Raw genomic sequence first — 13,076 nt, 5'->3', positions numbered from 1 at the left:
TATGGTCAACGGGATCAGTCGGCTAGAGAGCGGGGCTATTCTTCTTCCGGGGAGACAAAGTCGTCCCTTCTACTGACCGAACCCTCAATTCGGGGGCCTTCGTCAGCATGTTACGAAGCTCCAGTCTTCAGTGGGTCACCATTACTTGATTTAGAAAGACAAATATCTGGGCAAGGGAAAGCGCAGTGTGCCTGGTGCAAATGGCTTTCTTTTTTCATGATATACCAATCAGAATGGAGGGTCCTACCTACGTACATGATTGATAGAATCACTACGTAGGGGGGGTCAACTTGATAGGGGAGAGGCATGAATGCAGTTCAATCTTGTGGTGTATTCGTTTGTAGTGAGTAGGGCCTCTTTCTCGTTGATCAGTTCGCCTCCGCTCTATTGAAAAGTAGAAATTCCTACGGCGGTTTTGTCAACGAACGCGTCTCGGGCCGGATTGCATTTTTTGCAGGTCGACATAATCATCTTCGCTTTTGTATCCGTTTTCATATTTTCAAATAGCGATACACATTAGAATTTAGTGAGGTAGGATTAAGTTCAAATTCGCCGGTGTTAATGATTTGCAAATCAGTTGATTCCATTTAAACTTGATCAGAATTAATAATTTGTAAATTTGTTGATTCCATTTCGACATTGTTTGCCTCAAAAGATTTTTTAATTCTACGCCTTTTGTGGAGTTGACATAAATTCTTAGACAATCTTGACGATGAAAAACTTTATTTTCCATCTTTTACTTGGGCTGCAAGAATTTAGATTTGATAGCGCGCTTCATTTGGTCGTCAATGGATGCCTTTATATATATACACACACACCACTTATATGCATAATCTAGGAAAAATATATTGGCTTCCATTGAAGACCAAATGAAGCGCTCTATCAAATCTAAATTAAGTCAAAGATGAAAAACAAAAGTTGTTAATCATTAAGATGGTCTAAGAATTTCCACAAACTCCACAAAAGACATAAAATGAAGAAATCTTTTGTGGCCAATGATGTCGAAATGGAATCAACAAATTTACAAATCGTTATATCTGATCAAGTTGAAATGGAATCAACAGATTCACAAATCTTGAACTCCAGCGAATTTGAAGTTAATCCCACCTTTGTAACACCCCACTATTTGAAAGAGTTACAATTAGAAAGGGCCATTTTTGGAAAGAATGAAAAATCTGAAATTTGACAAAGTTATGCTTAGTATGAGTTTTGGGCCAACTTCAAACGACCATAACATTCAGTACAAGATAAGTTAGGTGGCAAATAAGATATCAAATGAAAGGTCTTGGAATTATCTTTCCAACGCCACCGAGTTTGCTAATTTTTGAGCTCGTATGAGGGATATATGCCCGTTCGAAGTTGGGCTATAGATAAGGAAAGTTAACTGAATTGTAAAGGGGTATTTTGGTCTTTTCCATACCCAATTAAATTAATTTGTTTTTAGTAATTAATTAGGGGTCTAAAATGAATTGGATCAGTTTACGCAATCAAAGATTTCATGCTAGGATTTTTAGAGAAAGAACTCAAGAGGAGAAAGGAGAAGAAAATGTCAAGATTCGTCAAGTTCTTGCGATTTGGTTGTGGATTTAGCCAAGGGCTAATCCCCACGAGGTATGTGAGTTCACATAGCATTGGGTTCGTTCACCCATGTGGAAAACATGTTTATTTCAGCGTGAATTTGTCCTAAAAAGTTGAAAGTTTTAATGTTCTTGATGTGTGTTGTTGAATTGCTTTCGATCTTGAATTTAGGAATAGATTAATGAGTTTCTTGAGATAATCATGTCAATTAGTAGAGTTGCTTGAGTTAGATTCTTGTGTACATGTTTTGGGTATCTGAATCTAAAGAGAAATTCAAATAAAGGATCAAATTTAATCAAATTAAGATCAAAAAACGAGTTGGAAAATTCGTCAGGTTTGTCTAGCCGAAAGCTGGTGCGGCACACCCCTGAGGGAGGCTGGGGTGGCACGCCAACAGTGTGCCCAAAACCAGTCTCTGAAATTTAAAGTGCTGGCGCCCCACGCCAGTAGTGCGCCCGGGACTTTTGCCCTACCCGTTTTTCATCGTTTAGCCCGTTGGAGTCCTTCTAAAGTGTACTAACACTTCCTATCGATTCTAGCTACTCAGAATGACTTATAAACATCTAAAAATCATCCAGAAACATGAATCATAACCTTGAATCCATAAATTCAAATTCAAGGAAAGTTAAGAGCCAAGTCTAGAGAGTTCATAGAGTCTTTTCAAGAACTCTTTTTCAAATGCTTTAAACTTGTTTTAAGACTTGAGTTTTGAGTTGAGTAAAGAGTAACAAATGTAGTTCATTTTCTTCAGAAGAGTATATGGGAACTATGTATTCCCAAAGAGTAAATGTTTTTCACAATTAAACAAAAGAGGAAACACCGATTTCCAAGAGAGCATTTGAGCTAGTTTTTGAGTAAAGAATAATTATTTTCACATTTAAGCAAGAGAGGAAACACTGAATTCCAAGAGAGCCATTGGGCTAGTTTTTGAGTAATTATCTCAAACCACAAAAAGAGTTATGTTTTTAAACATATGAGCTAGTTACATTTTGAGAGTAGTATTGAGCACCGATTTTGGGACAAGTTGAGTTCAGATAATTCAAAGTCTACATAAACCGTGTGGCCAGCATGGGTAAAAAGGGTCATATTCTTTAGATGATTCCTTTATACTTTTTTGCATAGACTAGTGGATCTACTTAGTTGTTAGGTTCTATACCCCCGACAAGGTATATGATGACCCTGGCAGCGTGAGGTGAAACATTGTATCATCACATAGCTCATAGTGATTATTGTCGATTAGAGAAACTCCTACAGAGATATTTTGTATTCTTATATACACAGAGTTTAGTTATATTTTCACATACAAAAAGAGTTTAAATTGTATTCTTGCATACAATTGAGTTACTATTGTATTTTTTAATACCCAGAGTTGTTATCCACATGTTTTAAAGCTTTTCTTTATATTGCATTTATATTACTGCTTTATATTGAAATGAGTTGAGTTGAGACTAGATATGTTCCTTCAGTTCCTTTCAAGCTTATGTCTTGTCCTAGTGTTCACCTCGCATGCTCGTACATTCAATGTACTGATGCCAGTTGGCCTGCATCTTTTATGATGCATATACAGGTAACCAGGATCAACATCCAGTGCATCGTTGATCCAGTTGAGCTTCAGAGTTGTTTGTGAGTCTCTATGCTTCCGGAGGATCCCCTTTTTATTGTTTTTAATTGTTCTAGTTCATTAGGGTGTCGTGGATCTTGTCTCAACGTCCATCTCAGTTGTTAGAGGCTTTATAGATAGTTAGTTGATGTTAGTTCTTGAATCTTTCCATTTGAATTTTGATGTTTGAGACTGGAGTTGCCATTTTGGCTAGTGAATGTTTCTTTTAAGACAAGCAGAGCACACTATTCAGACTTTAGAAGATATGTTGAGGGCTTGTGTGATTGATTTCAAGGGTAATTTGGATGATCACCTACGTCTCATTGAGTTTGCTTACAACAATAATTATCATTCTATCATCCAGATGGCTCTTTATGAAGCTCCTTTTGGGAGAAGATGCAGATCTCCTTTTGAATGGTTTGAGGTTGGTGAAGCTGGGCTGATAAGACCAAACTTAGTTCATCAATCTATGGAGAAAGTGAGAGTTATTCAAGAAAGGTTGAAAATAATGTAGAGTCGTCAGAAATTCTACACTGATGTTGGGAGAAGGTACTTAGAGTTTGAAGTAGATGATTGGGTATACTTGAAGGTTTCACCCATGAAGGGCATTATGAGATGTAATAAGAAAGGGGAAGGTTAGTCCCAATTATATTGGTCCATACATAATATCCAAAAGGATTGGTAATGTAGCTTATGATTTGGAGCTACCACAAGAATTAGCAGTAGTTCATCCAGTGTTCCACATTTCTGTGTTGAAAAAGTGTATGGGCGTTCCTTCACTAATTATACCTACTGAAGATATTGGTATTAAGGATAGCTTGTCTTATGAGGAGATTCTTGTTCAGATTCTAGACCGCCCAGGTTCGCAAGTTGAGAACCAAGGAAGTAGCATCAATCAAGGTCTTATGGAGGAATCAATTTGTTGAGGAAGCTACATAGGAGGCTTAGGAGGACATGAAGAAGAGATACCCACATCTCTTTGAGTCTAGAGACACTCCAGATCAAGGTACTGATTTTCTTCTTAGCACTCTTTACTTGATATACTGAATGTGTTAGATTTGCTTGTTGGGTGTTTTAGCTGAATGTTAGATGTTACAACCTTAGCCTACTAATAGTAATTTCATTCGAGGATGATTATTCCCAAGGAAGAGATATTGTAACACCCTGCTATTTGAAAGATCTAGAATTAGAAAGAACCATTTTTGGAAAGAATGAAAAATCTGAAATTTGGCAAAGTTATTCAAAGTATGAGTTTTGGGTAAACTTCAAACGACCATAACTTTCAGTACAGGATGCGTTAGGTGGCAAATAGGATATCAAATGAAAGGTCATAGAATTATCTTTCCAAAGCCACCAAGTTTGATAATTTTTGAGCTTGTATGAGGGAGATATTCCCGTTTGAAGTTGGGCCTGTCTAGATATGGAAAGTTAGCAAGATTTTAAAGGGGTATTTTGGTCTTTTCCATACCCAATTAAATGAATTCGTTTTTAGTAATTAAGTAGAGGTCTAAACTGAATTGGTTTAGTTTACGCACTCAAAGATTTAACGCTAGGGTTTTTAGAGATAGAACTCAAGAGGAGAAAAGAGAAGAAAAGGTCAAGATTCATCAAGTTCTTGCGATTTGGTTGTGGATTTCGCCAAGGGTTAATACCTACAAGGTATGTGAGTTCACATAGCGTTGGATTCGTTCACCCACGTTCTAAACATGTTTATTTCAGCGTGATTCATCCTAAAAAGTTGAAAGTTTGAATGTTCTTGATGTGTGTCCTAGAATTGCTTTCGTTCTTGAATTTGGGATGAGATTGATGAGTTTCTTGAGATAATCGTGTCAATTAGTAGGGTTTTTTTTTAAGTAAAATGCTTGTGTACATGTTTTGGGTATCTGAATCTAAAGAGGAATTGAGAAAAAGGATCGAAGTTTATCGAATTAAGATCAGAAAATGAGTTGGAAATTTGTCAGGTCTGTCTGGGGGAAGCTAGCGCGGCATGCCCCTGATGCACCAGGAAGGCTGGGGCGGCGCGCCAGCAGTGCGCCCAAAACCAGTCTCTAAACTTTAGGGGCTGGCTCCCCGCGCCAACAGTGCGCCCGGGACATCGACCCTACCTGTTTTTCATCGTTTTGCCCATTTGTGTCCTTCTAATGTGTACTAACACTTCCTATCAATTCTAACTACTCTAAATGACTTCTAAACATCTAGAAATCATCCAAAAACATGAATCATAACCTTGAATCCATTAATTTAAGTTCAAGGAAAGTTAAGAGCCAAGTCTAGAGAGTTAATAGATTATTTTCAATAAGTCTTTTGCAAATGGTTTAAACTTGTTTTAAGACTTGAGTTTTGAGTTGAGTAAAGAGCAACAAATGAAGTTCATTTTATCCAAAAGAGTATATGAGAACTATGTATTCCCAAAGCGTAAATGTTTTTTACATTTAAACATGAGAGGAAATACCGACTTCTAAAAGAGCCTTTGAGCTAGTTTTTGAGTAAAGAATACATGTTTTCTCATTCAAGCAAGAGAGGAAACACTGATTTCCTACAGAGCCTTTGGGCTAGTTTTTGAGTAAATATCTCAAACCACAGAAAGAGTTATGTTTTTAAACATATGAGCTATTTACATTTTGGGAGTAGTATTGAGCACCGATTTGGGGACAAGTTGAGTTCAGATAATTCAAAGTCTCCATAAACCGTGTGGCCAACATGGGTAAAAACGGTTATACTTTTTAAATTATTCCTTAATGTCTTTTAGCATAGACTAGTGGATCCACTTAGTAATTAGGTTCTATTCCTCCGGCAAGGTATAGGACGACCCTGGCAGCGTGAGGCAAAATGATGTATCATCACATAGCTCATAGTGATGGTTGTTAGTTAGAGAAACTCCCATAAAGATATTTTGTATTCTTATATACAGAGAGTTTACTTGTATTTTAACATACAAACAAAGTTTAAATTGTATCCTTGCATACAAACCGAGTTACTATTGTATTTTTTAATACAAAGAGTTGTTATCCACATGTTTTAAAGTTTTTCTTTATATTACATTTATATTACTGCTTTATATTGAAATGAGTTGAGTTGAGACCAGGTATGTTCCTTCAGTTCCTTTCAAGCTTATGTCTTGTCCTAGTGTTCACCTCGCATGCTCGTACATTCAATGTATTGATGCCAGTTGGCCTGCATATTTTATGATGCAGATACAGGTAACCAGGATCAACATCTAGCGCATCGTTGATCCAATTAAGCCTTAGAGTTATTGGTGAGCCTCCTTGCTCATGAAGGATCCCCTTTTTATTGTTTTTCATTGTTCTAGTTCATTAGGATGTCGTGGGTCTATTCCCGACATCCATCTCAGTTGTTAGAGATTTCATAGACAGTTAGTTGATGTTAGCTCTTGAGTCTTTCCATTTCAGTTTTGATGTTTGATACTTGAGTTTCCATTTTGGCTAGTGAATTATTCTTTTAAGATATTCTATATTTATTGGATTAGTTTACCTTTTGAGATTATTTCTTGTTATTTAAGTCTTCCGCTACGAGTTAAGCAGGCCAAGGGTTCGCTTGGGGCCAACAATAGTTCTCTAGTGTCAATCCCGCCCACGGTGTAGGCTCGGAGTGTGACAAACTCACTGAATTTTTATGTCATCACTATTAGAATAAATGACAACGGTTACAAGAGCGAAGATGATGATATCAAGCTGCAACAAATTCTCTGAATCAATTATCACATACAACGCACGCGTCCAAAAACAAGTATATATATATATATATATATATATATATATATATATACACACACACAACTAATATGCATAAACTGGAAAAGAAATATACTATTCTATTGACAACCAAATGAAGCGCCCTATCAAATCTAAATTCATGTAGCCCAAGTCAAAGATGGAAAACAAAAGTTGTTCATTATCAAGGTCGAAAAGCTACTATATATATAAAACTTATATGCGTAAACTCGGAAAGAAATATAGTCTTCCATTATCGACCAAATGAAGCTCCCTATAATATCTAAATTCTTGCAACCCAAGTAAAAGATGGAAAACAAAAGTTGTTCATCATCAAAATGGTTTGTGAATTTCTGCACACTCCACAGAAGGCATAAAATTAAGAAATCTTTTGTGGCCATTGATGTCGAAATGGAATCAACCAAATTTACAAATCATCAATTCCGATCAAGTTGAAATGAAATCAACAAATTTGCAAATCTTGAACTCCAATGAATTTGTTGTTAATCCTACCTCACTGAATTATGATGTCATCTATTAGCAAAAATGACAACGGTTACAAGAGCGATGTTGATGATATCGAGCTGCAATAAATTTTCTGAATTAATAATCACATGCAATGCACGTGTCAAAAAACTAGTATATATATACAACTTATATGCATAAACTGGGAAAGAAATATAGGCTTCCATTAACGACCAAATGAAGCGCCCTATCAAATCTAATTTCTTGCATCCCAAGTCAAAGATGGAAAACAAAAGTTGTTCGTCATATATATATATTCACAACTTTTATGCATAAAATGTGTAAGAAATATAGGCTTCCATTGAGGACCAAATGAAGTGCCCTATTAAATCAAAATTCTTGGAGCCCAAGTCAACTATGGAAAACAAAAGGATTTCATCATCAAGATGGTCTAAGAATTTCAACAGACTTCACAAAAGGCATAAAATTAAGAATTTTTTTACGGTGAACGATGTCAAAATGGAAACAATAAATTTACAAATCGTTACTTTCGATCAAATTGAAATGTAATCAACGAATTTGCAAATCTTGAACTCTAGCAAATTTGAAGTTAATCCTACCTCACAGAATTCGTATATCACCTCTTTTAGCAAAAATAAGTAGGTTACAAGAGCGAAGATGCTGATATCGAGCTGCAACAAATTCTTTGAATCGGTAATCACTTGTAACACACGTGTCGAACGATGTGTGAAAGATGGAAAACAAAAGTTGCTCATGATCAAGATGGACTAAGAATTTCCGCAGACTCCACAAAAGGCATAAAATTAAGAAATCTTTTGTGGTGAATGATGTCGAAATGAAATAAACAAATTTATAAATCGTTATTTCTAATAAGTTGAAATGGAATCAACGAATTCGCAAATCTTGAACTACAGGGAATTTGAAGTTAATCCTACCTCACTGAATTCTTATGTCATCGCTATAAGAAAAATTACAACGGTTACAACAGCGAAGATGATGAAATCGAGTTGTAAAATATTCTCTGAATCGATAATCACGTACAATGCATGTGTCAAAAAACTAGTGTATATATCTATATATATACATCTTATATTCATAAACTGGTACAAAAATATATGCTTCTATTGATGAACAAATGAAGCACCCTATCAAATCTAAATTCTTGCAGCCCAAGTAAAATATGGAAAACAAAAGTTGTTCATCATCAAGATTTTCTAAGAATTTCCACAGACTCCACAAAATGCATAAAATTAAGAAATCTTTCGAAGCCAACGATGTCGAAATAGAATAAACAAATTTACAAATTGTTAATTCTGATCAAGTTTAATGAAATCAACGGATTTGCAAATCTTGAACTTCACTGAATTTGAAGTTAATCCAACCTCACTGAATTCTTATGTCATTGCTATTAGAAAAAATACAACAGTTACAAGACTCAAGATGATGATATCGATCTGAAACAAATTCTCTGAATCGGTAATCATGTGCATATATATAACATTAATTCATAAAATGGTAAAGTAATATAGGCTTCTATTGATGACCATATGAAGTGCCCTATCAAATCAAAATTCTTGCAGACCAAGTCAAAGATGGAAAACAAAAGGTGTTCATCATCAAGGTATAAGAACTAGTATATATATATATATATATATATATATATATATATATATATACACACACGATATACCGTGAAGTTACGGTATTTTTACTACATTTCACTTAAGAGTTGTGTGTGTCTAGGGCCTTTTTATATTGGTTTTTATATGTTTTTGTCATGTTTTGTAGGAAAGATGTTCCGGCACGGAAATAAAGAGACAACTAAAAGATGTGCAGAAAAGGGCATCTACGAAGGTGATCTACGGACCGTTGGTTCATTGACGCTTCGTAGATGGTGACCGTAGATCAGCAGGGCAAGGAATGGAAGGAGAATTAGGGAGTCTGACTAAGTGTGGAACCACGATGACCATTGACGGTCCGTAGATTGATCTACGGACCGTACTCCTGAATCGTAGAATGTGACTAAGAGGGTTCCAGTACATGATTTTTGGAGAATTCTAAGTATGGAGCTACAGAGAGGAATCGACGAACCGTAGATCGATCTACGGTCCGTACTGGTGTTCCGTCGTTTGCTTCAGAGAAGCTAATTTTTAGAAGCTGAAATATTTTCCATGTCTTGGTTGACGGAGGGACTCACGGACCGTAGATCCATTGACGGTCCGTGAGTCAGTCTCGTGGATTAAAGGCGCGTGCCTGAACAAACTTTTCTTATTTTGTTTCCCTTTTAATTTAGGACTTGTTTTCTATAAATAGGGTATGTAAACCTCATTTTTGGGTTAGAATTTATTACTTTAGTTCTACTTTGTGACTTGGGATTAATTTTTGCAAACCTAGCAATTCTTGATTTCCTAAGTTGATTTTGAAGATTTTGGTATTGAAATTCAAGTTGAAATTCCGGGTTTGATATTCTCAATTACGTAAGTTCATAATTCTTTCATCTAAAAAAATGAATTGTGTTCATATGATTATGGTAACTAAACTCCACAACTAGGGTTGTGGGAACCATGAGCGATTAAAAAAGTATGAATAGTAAATAAGCAATTCTTAAATAGTATTTTGCATGCATTGATAATTCTTTCGTTCGAAAGTCTTTTTAACGGTGCACAACGTTAGAACTCGCCTTGTTGATACTTGCCGGACCAAGGAGGTAATCAACAAGAAAAGAATTATCAACATAGATTTAGTGTGATACTATCTAATAGTCTAGTGTCAATTGGTGTGAAGTAATAACTAAGCCAAATATCGATGTGATATCTAATATGTGGTAAAGGTAAGGATTAGTAAATTATACACACGTAGCTGGACCAAGGTGCGGGGTGAAATTCTCTAGATGCTGGACCAAGGATTTAGAGATACCTAGCTTATCACTTTGCATGTAGCACACTAGGAAAGGATTGCTATTACTAGGATTACTGCGTTAGAAGCTTGTGGGGAACACATATACCCTAGTTAATTCTCTCTTCTTGATAACAACCAAAATTGACTTTTGTTTACTGATTACTTACTGAATTTTTACAATTTGTTTCACAAATTCCTCCCCCCTTTTATTTACTTATTTCTGGAAGTAATTTGACTAAAAGAATATAACGGTTAGTTAAAGTGAAGTCTAAACCATTTTCCTCATGGGATCAACCCCAACCTACAATTTGGGTTCTTTACTTGACAACTATCGCTTATGCTTCTTTAGGGAGGTGTAATTTTAGCGTATAAAATTTTGGCGCCGCTGCTAGGGAATTTGGCTTTTAGATTTATTTTAACTACATTATTGAATTTTAGTCAAATATTTCCTACTTTTACTTTTTGTTTTTGTTTTTGTCTCTCTCAGGTTCTGACTCTAGTGTATGCTAATTACACGGAGCCAGGGTGAACCACTTACTCCTTACGATCCAAAGTTGAATCGAACTTTGCGATGAATGAACAATTAAGGAGTTCAAGTTAATCCTATAGGGGGTAATCTAGGTGATGAAGTTGAGTTGCAACCTCTGAGGGTAGTTGGTGGGGACAACCAGGTTTTAACTGAAAATCAATTGGGAGATGTAGTGAGGGTGCATAGTCCACCAGGCCCACGACTGCATGACAACTATAGGGGCAACATCAATATTGCTGACTCTGATCGACCTCTTGTCTTACCCCCTTTGCCTCTGGGCACATATTTGTAGTGACCAGTAGCTTGATGCATATGCTTACAACGAGGGGCTTGTTCTCGGGGTTGCCATCGGAGGACCCACATGTGCACATAGCCAAGCTAAGAGTTGTTTGCAAGAGCTGTGTAGGTCGACCAGACTTGGATATGAATGTCATCGGATTGCGAGTATTCCCTCTATCACTGACAAGCGATGCTGCTGTATGGTTCACTGAGCTTCCTTATAACTCAATCTATAAATGGGATCAACTGATGGATGTGTTCTTAGCAAGATATTATCTAGTGTCCAAGAATCTCAATCACAAAGATAATGTCAACAATTTTGTGGCAGTACCAGGAGAGTCTGTGAGTAGCTCTTGGGACAGATTCACTGCGTTCATAAGAGGTGTTCTGAATCACCGTATTGATGATGAGTCGCTGAAGGAATATTTCTATCGAGGTCAGGATGACAACAATAAAGCAGTGATACTATTGCGGGAGGTTCATATGGTGAGTGCACATACACATAGATTGCAGAAAATTTGGTGAAGATCTCTCGCAACAATAAAGCATGGAGAAACTGGAGATCGGATACTGGGAGAAACACATTTACCGTTCATGCTACAAACAACCAGTCTGCGGATGAGATTCGTGAGGAGATGGCTCAGATGAGGACCGAGTTAGGGTTGATATTGAAGCATGTGAGCGGAGGTGCGAAAAAGGTAAATGCTGTGAACTACTTGACTAGAACTCCACCACTAGTTGAAGAGTGTTACTATGAAAAAAATACTTATGCGGTGAATGATTAGACGGGGGTTTTTCGACCAACCCAAGGATCCAACATGGAAAATTGGCACCAAGGTCAAGGAAACCAAGGTCGAAACTATGGAAATTACAACCGAGAGGGTCAATATGTCTGGGATGGGAACTTTAATCGTGACAACAACTACAATCGGAACAACTATGGCAAAAGAAATGATCGGGTTGAACCTTATGTTCCCCTTCAAAATTGGGAATCTGGTACTAGGGAAGCTGGAGGCAATATGGCGCGTATTGAAGATATGATGCAGAAGATGATGAGAAGGTTTGATGCAACTGTTGAGAATGTAAAGGAGATGAGAAATGACTTGTTTGGTATTGGTCAAAAGGTTGATGCCCATGCTGTGTCAATAAAACATCTAGAGCAGCAGATGACTAAGTTGTCTACTACAGTGAACCCACGTCAACCTGGCACTCTTCCTAGCAACACCATCCATAATCCAAATAATAATGGTCATTGTATGGCAGTTACAACTCGAGGAAGTAAGCAAACCATTGATCCACCTATTCCGTCTGGGTGGACGTTGAGATCAAAAAAGAAGATGATGACGTAGAGATTAGAGAAGAGTCTGAGAATGCGATAGAGAATGAAACAGAGATATCTCAGAAAGTGGTCCCCATACCTAGACCTCTACCACCTTTTCCACATAGGTTAGTGAAGAAGACTGAAGATGGTAAATATCGTAGGTTTATTACTATGTTGAAACAACTTTCCATCAACATTCCGTTGATAGAAGCTTTAGAGCAAATGCCTGGGTTTGCAAAGTTTATGAAAGATATGGTTAAAAACAAAAGGTCTGTGAGTTTTGAAGATAATGATAGATTGCAGCATTGTAGTGCTATTGCTACAAGGTCTCTTGTGCAGAAGAAGGAAGATCCTGGTGCTTTCACGATTCTATGTACTATAGGGTTGTTACACTTGCTAAGGCATTGTGTGATCTTGGTGCTAGCATCAACCTCATGCCATTGTCTATTTATAAGAAGTTGGGTTTAGGGGATCCAAAGCCTACTACGATGCGGTTACTTATGGCCGATCGAACCGTGAAAAGGCCCATTGGTGTACTCCATGATGTGCTAGTAAAAGTGGAGTCGTTCATCTTTCATGCGGATTTTGTGATTCTTGATTGTGTGGTTGATTTTGAGGTTCCCATCATCCTTGGGAGACCATTCCTTGCCACAG

The 13,076-nt window shown here is 36.9% G+C and overlaps 1 pseudogene; it reads left to right on the top strand.

Annotated features, from left to right (window-relative positions):
* Positions 1–1,006: 1,006 nt before the first annotated feature.
* LOC125858934 (uncharacterized) overlaps positions 1,007–13,076 on the top strand; it is a 36,880-nt pseudogene continuing 24,810 nt past the window's right edge.

Source organism: Solanum stenotomum, chromosome 3 (genome assembly GCF_019186545.1).
Source record: "Solanum stenotomum isolate F172 chromosome 3, ASM1918654v1, whole genome shotgun sequence".
Taxonomy (NCBI): domain Eukaryota; kingdom Viridiplantae; phylum Streptophyta; class Magnoliopsida; order Solanales; family Solanaceae; genus Solanum; species Solanum stenotomum.
This window is presented reverse-complemented; position numbering and strand designations above follow the sequence as displayed.